Source organism: Capsicum annuum, chromosome 10, assembly GCF_002878395.1.
Source record: "Capsicum annuum cultivar UCD-10X-F1 chromosome 10, UCD10Xv1.1, whole genome shotgun sequence".
NCBI classification, from domain to species: Eukaryota; Viridiplantae; Streptophyta; class Magnoliopsida; order Solanales; family Solanaceae; genus Capsicum; species Capsicum annuum.
This window is the reverse complement of record NC_061120.1, coordinates 10,023,929-10,031,004: the sequence shown is the minus strand read 5'-3', so window position 1 is coordinate 10,031,004 and position 7,076 is coordinate 10,023,929. Positions and strand designations below refer to the sequence as shown.

The following is a 7,076-nucleotide window of genomic DNA, read 5'->3' as shown; positions in this document are numbered from 1 at the left end:
TTCACTCTCTTTTCTTTTTTATTTTTTGCCACGTCAGTTATAGGGGTGAATTTAATTCATTTGAAAGTTGTTAAGGAGGGTAAATAAACGATAGTTAAGTTTAAGTGTTAAAATGAGTTGGAGTACAGTTTCAAAAGAAAAAGATATTTTTTCTCATTTCAAAAGTATTTCTTTCTTTTCCAAATTTGCACTAGTCAAACACATATTGACATAGAATGAGACGAGGTGTATATTATATATTAGAACAATACATACTACATTGAACACGAATAGCTCGCCAAAACATTTTAATAAAGAAATCTCGATACATAAAGCATTTCGTGTTCACATAAGATCCAAAAAGGACCACATACGATGTAGACAACCTAATAAATTTTTGTAGTATATTCATATCAATTTCTTACTTCTTTTTGCACAATAGTTATGAAAAAAAAAACATAAACATACACCTTCACTTACCATATTTACACAAATTTACATCCTTACAAAGTAATTACAAAAATCGCAACAAATTATGTATCTTCATTGAACGTATCGGGGAGCTAATTATGTGTCTCGACAAACCAAAAGTCGAAAAAAAATATATCGGGAGCTAATTATGTATTTTTACAAGAAAAAAATACATCTTTGTTAGATGTATTATATATCTCGATAAATCAAGAATCTAAAAAAATGTGTTGGGAGCTAATTATTGTATCTTTACAAAGGAAAAAATGCATCTTCGTTAGGTGTATCGGGAGCTAATTACGTATCTCGACAAATCCAAATCAAAATTTTCAGTAATTATGCAAAATATCGAGATTTTTTATAATCAATCTCCAAACTGTCGGGATTTTTGTTGTTTGTCCAATAAATTATTGGAAATAAGGATCATGCATGATGTAAATATTTAAACATTAATATTTCAAGGCCTACCATGAACAACACCGACCTTAGCTCAGTTGGTAGAGCGGAGGACTGTAGTTGTTGCTGAAATCCTTAGGTCGCTGGTTCGAATCCGGCAGGTCGGAAATTTTATTTCTACAGTTAATTTTATTTTTTTGCAAAATGTTTAAAAATCAGATCAAAACTTTTCTAATATTTGATCCAAAAGTGTGTAATACGTCGATGAATGCAACCAAAACAAACAGATCAAATTTGTTTAATTATGATAAGTTTATATCTTTACATTATCTATGTAGTAAGCATTTGAGTACATGTGAAAGAGTTTTTTCCAAAATTTGAATCCAAAGGTGTGTAATACGTCGATAAGTTGAACCCCAACCAAATCGATCAAATTTGTTTAATTATGATAAGTTTATATCGTTAAGTTATCCACATGGTACACGTTTGAGTACACGTGAAAAAGTTTTTCCAGAATTTGAACCTAAAGATGTGTAATACGTCGATTTATTCTGTAAAAAAGAATCATTTTATAAATTGAACCCAACCAAATAGATCAAATTTATTTAATTATAAATAAGTTTATATTGTTAACTTATCTATGTAGTAAGCGTTTGAGGAGACGTGGAAAAATTTTTCCAAGATCTGAACAAAGTTGTGTAATACGTCGATACATTTCGTCAAAAAGAATTTTTTATCTAAAAAGATTGAAAACGCCGTTGCCGGGGATCGAACCCGGGTCACCCGCGTGACAGGCGGGAATACTCACCACTATACTACAACGACTTGTTGCTTCAATGCCCACATATGATTATATCTCTTCTATACTAAGTTTATTCCTTTATTAGAGTTGACTTAATACAATATATAACTATCTGAATTTATCAAATGACACTTCTAATTAATTTATAATTTGGTATATATACATGTGTGATTTTACTTCTGTTCCATGATCTTAGAATAAGAATGTTCAAATCCTAACATTACTCAAGTACATTTGAAACTATTCGAGAGGTGAAAAAGGGAAATTAATAGCAACATCTTTTAAATTACACACTAAAATAACTAGGTTATATATTTCATACTAAGATTGTAAGGGGCTACTCTAAAGAAAGAGAATCCCTCCAAAATTGGAGTATATCACTAATTGCAGAGACCAGAGTGCACACGATTTTCTTTAGTAAGAATATGTTAAAAGCCATCACTTTTTTCTTTGTTTGTTCCACCGAGATTGGGACCTTCTTCAACTTCGGGATGTAATGAGTCGACATTAGGTGTTAGATAACTCCGTCTACAAGAGCTCTTAGGATTTACCAACATCATATCCCCTAGCGTACTTTTGATTTGTTGATCGAGAGCCCATCCACTAGTTGATGAGGGGTGGATTTCGTTGACCATATAAGGAGATCACCTATTTCTTTCTCATTCGATATATGACACTTCAACGATTGCCAATATAACCTTTGAAGAATCCACTCCGTGGATGCGATCACACACATACATAAGGCATGGGTTAAGAAGCTTTGTGTCATATAGTATGTATTTACTTCCATCAAATCGATCGTTACATAAAATAATACTTATCGTCGTTATCTAATGATGAAACTTAACGATGTGATATAATGAAATTTAAATATCAATTAAAACAAACATAATACTTAAACTAACAATACAATACACTTAACACTACCATGATAGACAACAATATAAACGCAAACTGTAAGTAGGAGATTGAATTTTTCCTTAAATATTTCGTAGTCACGCCATAAACACACACACTCAGAGCCTCATTCATTGCTTTTACACCAAATTTTTACTTTTTATGTACTATGTAGCAACTTTTGGATAATTTTAAAATTTAAATGAGTCTATCTTTCATCATAATGTTTTCATATATCTATATTTACTAGTTTAGGTAACTCACACAAAAAATTTCTCAAAGTCGTCTGACGCTCATCTACCACATGTAAACAATAACAAAATAATACGATAATATAGATATCAAAATAATACAACTAAACCTAACCTTTACATAAAAAAATTTCTCAAAGCCGACCAACATTTATTTATCAACTGTAACTTGCAACAAAATAATACGATAAAATTGATATCAAAACAATACAATTAAACTTAAATTTTACACACAAAAATTTCTCACAGCCAATCGAGATTCATCTACAAACTGTAAGCTACCACAAAATAACAAACTAATAGAGGTATTGTGATAATACAATTAAACCTAATTTTACCTAAAAAAAAAATTCAAAGTCGACTCATATTCATCTAGCATCTGTAAATTAAAATAAAATAATAAGATAATAAAAATATCAATACAATTAAACCTAACTTTTACACAAGAAATTTTTCAAAGTCAAACAACATTCATCTACAACCTGTAAAATATAAATATATATATATATATTATGCTGACAAAAACAGTGAAAAAGTTTAGGGTTAGAAAATCAAACATCCACCAATGTAGACATATAATTGAATCAAGTTAGATGAGCATCAATCATATTCTCCCAATAGGCAAACCGGTTTGTTCTCTAGTTTAACGTACCTCTCAATATTTACAGAATATTTCCTTAATAGAGTCCTATTTTAGGAGTATTTTTCTAATTGAACAGTAGAAAGAAAAATATTAATTAATTCTTCTACCATATATTTTAGGATTTCATATATTTTAAGAAGCGTAATAGATAGAAAAATATTAATTAATTCTCCTACCATATATTTTAGGAGTCTCATATATTTTAGGAAGTCTAGTAATATAATAAAAAATAATTAAATAATAAATTTTAAAAAATAGTGAAAAGACAGTTTTGTCTAAAAAAGAGTCTTTTAATAAAGAGCAAAAAGTTCAAATCTGTTATAAAACAATAAAGAACAAAGAAGAAGAGTAGGGAGAATAGAGAGTGATTCTTATTTCTATTAAGGATGAGAGATCATTAGATTGTCAATACAATGAACAAAACCCCTCTATTTATAGAAATTTACTCCTAGTCTGAGTAAAAGACGGATGCTTCAAATTCTAATACATATCAAAGTAGATCTTGGTAGGCATTCACTATAATGTAAATACATTTATAACACTCCCCCTTGAATGTCTAATTGGTAGATAATGTGCCTCGTTAAAATCATACTAGAAAAAACCCAGTAGGAAAAAAATCTAGTGAAGGAAAAAGAGTACACATCTCTAATAATACGCATTTCGGCTGCCTCATTAAAAACCTTACAAGGAAAACCCAGTGGGAAAAAACCTCATAAGGAAAAAAGAGTACAACGCGTATTAACTCCTCCAAATGAGAACATCCTTGAACCTTTACATCCCGATCTTGTGCACCATCTTCTTAAAAGTTGTAATTGGAGGAGACTTGGTGAATAAATCAGCCACATTTTCACTTGAACGAATCTATTGCACGTTGATATCACCATTCTTTTGTAGCTCATATATATAGAAAAGCATTGAGGAAGTGTGCTTCGTTCTATCTCCTTTTATGAATCCTCCATTAAGATGTGCTATGTATGATGCATTATCTCCGTATAAAATTATAGGTAGATTGTCATATTTCACACCACATTTTTCTCGAATGAGATGTATCATGAACCTCAACCATACACATTCTCGGCTTACTTCATGAATAGTTATTATCTCACCATGATTCGATGAAGTGGCTATGATAGACTGCTTTGTATATCTCCAAGATATGGCAGTACCACCACATATGAACACATAGCTTATTTGAGACCGAGCTTTATGCGGTGTATCGTGGACCTCAACCACAGACATTGTTGGTTTGCTTCATGAATAGTTATAATCTCGCATGGTTCGATAAGATGGCTATGATAGACTGCTTTGTATATCTCCAAGATATGACAGTATCCCCGTATATGAACACATTGCATGTTTGAGATCGAGATTTATGCGGGTTAGATGAGTACCCAACATCAGCATGACCAGTAAGATCGGGACTGCAATCTTTAGAATAAAATAAGTTCATATATCTTATCCCATTTCAATGTCTCCTAGTAGGAGTAGAAATATACCTTACTAACATATTAACCGAAAAGGCTGTAGGCCTTGTAGTATTTGCAAGGTACATGAGTGCATCAATTCCACTAAGCTATGGTACTTCATAACCAATCCAATTCGATATATTTCGAATTTCAGCAAATAATCTATTTCTTTGAAAACTCTCCAAGAGTTCCAATGATTTTCAAGTTATAAGCTTATACAATATAAAGATTATAAATAAGTTTCCCAGAAACTTTTATTTGCTTCAAGCATTTTGAATCCTTAAAATTTTTTCACATAAGTTTTGTCAAGTGACAATATTCAACATTTCATGAGTGACATCTTCAAATATCTGGACTGCAAATCAAATAAGTTTTATACTTACCAAGATGCATCCTTTCATGTCACTTGATAAATGTTTCTACGTCAGCATGCTTAAATAAACGTAGAATTCAGATCCTCGTAATCTTTCACAATATTGCGCTAATATTGTGTCAAAGATATTGATGATATATCTTTTGTATCGGTTCATAATGTGACATAACATTTTGAGATTTCATCACTTCATTATTTTAAGGCACATGAACCTTACATAAGGTTTTATGAAGTGTTATGTTGTAGGCGCTTCAAGAGTTCATTGCCTTCTTATTATGATTATTTGCTCCTTATTTTTCAAGTACTATTTCATTTTGGAACTGAATAGTCTACCACTCTTCACGCATGCATAGACTCTGTCCTTTAGGAATACAAAATAAGAGCACTTGCGATTAATATGAGATGCTTTCGGCATTTGACTTGAATTATCCTTTGGATGAGGATCTGGTGATAATTCCTAACATATTTTATAGTGCTTATAATCTCCCCCTTATGTTAGGAAAACTAACATACGTCCTCTACTTCTTTGAGGAATCCATCGTTGTGCATTATGGTATATTCATTAATCGTATACCGCACATTAAAATTATTAGATGGAATAATTGGTTCCCGACCTTGAACCAATTGAGAGGAAAGAATTAATCATAATTTATTGGTCTAATGCATACAAATGCTATTGCAATATATCATATTTCAGACCAATACATTAAGTTTTGTTCTCATTAACAATGGTTTAGATATTTATCAAAGACATTCAATGCTAAACCATCACCATCAAGATGAATTATCTTGATTAAACAATCTGAAAATCATGCTCAATTTATATTGAACAAGTAACTTTATGAATGTCAAACGTAGGTTGACCATGAATGTACATGTGATCATCTTATTGATGCATCTTTTCAACATATCACATGATAGGTGAACGGGCCCTTATTCACTTTTTATAATTTTCAGATTTGAAGGGATCCAATCCCAATATTAGTTGGTCCAACCAACTTGTCATGAGAACAAACGACATAAATAATTCTTGAAGAATCTTCTAGTTCTTCAATACATGCACATCTTCGAGATATCACAATCGTTCATATCAATTTATGAACTTTTTATTCTAGTAAACTCCAAATTTACCATGACATGTACTTTTTCTTTAGTAAATTTCAGATTTACTATTACATGAATAAATTTCAGATTTACTACTTCAGAAGTATATTTCAAAAAAAAATGTCACTTAGAGCAACAAAAATGTCCATAAAGATATTCTTGAATAGGAATAAAATAACATTGAAGAAGCAATATTTAATTTACATAATTAAAATAAGGAACATATTCATATATAAAAGGCAAAATGGCTCGATAGATCCTTATACTATTTCCATTTTGTAAGGTGGATACTCCTAATTACATGTTTGTCATCTAAACCCTTGAACCCATTAAAAAGTGATATTTTAAACCCTATTTCGATTGTGTAACACACTCGCCTCCACGTCATCTGCCACGTCATTTTTAAATATTACATTAAATTTCACGTCATTTTGTAGTGCCACATAATAAATTAAATATTAAAATAAAAATAAAAATATTAAATAAAAACTTATATAATAAATTTAATTTAATTGAAAAATCACTCTCTTTCTTCCACTTCTCAAATCACATTCTTTCTAATTTAATTGAAAAATCAGCCATGGGAAAGGTGGTTTAAGAGAAATTAGACATAGGAAAGGGGAATGCTTTAGGTTTTTGCTAACACACGGCTTCCATTATTCACCATTGACAAAAGCTTCAAGTTTTTGCTTCTTTC

At 30.7% G+C, this 7,076-nt stretch overlaps 2 non-coding genes across 2 annotated transcripts; one reads left to right on the top strand and one right to left on the bottom strand.

The window, feature by feature from the left end:
• Positions 1 to 926: 926 nt before the first annotated feature.
• TRNAY-GUA lies at positions 927 to 1,010 on the top strand. The gene is given in 2 exon segments: positions 927 to 963; positions 975 to 1,010. It is a non-coding gene; the product is annotated as a tRNA-Tyr (tRNA).
• A 586-nt stretch (positions 1,011 to 1,596) lies between these two features.
• On the bottom strand, positions 1,597 to 1,668 carry TRNAD-GUC. The gene has a single exon. It is a non-coding gene; the product is annotated as a tRNA-Asp (tRNA).
• Positions 1,669 to 7,076: the final 5,408 nt, after the last annotated feature.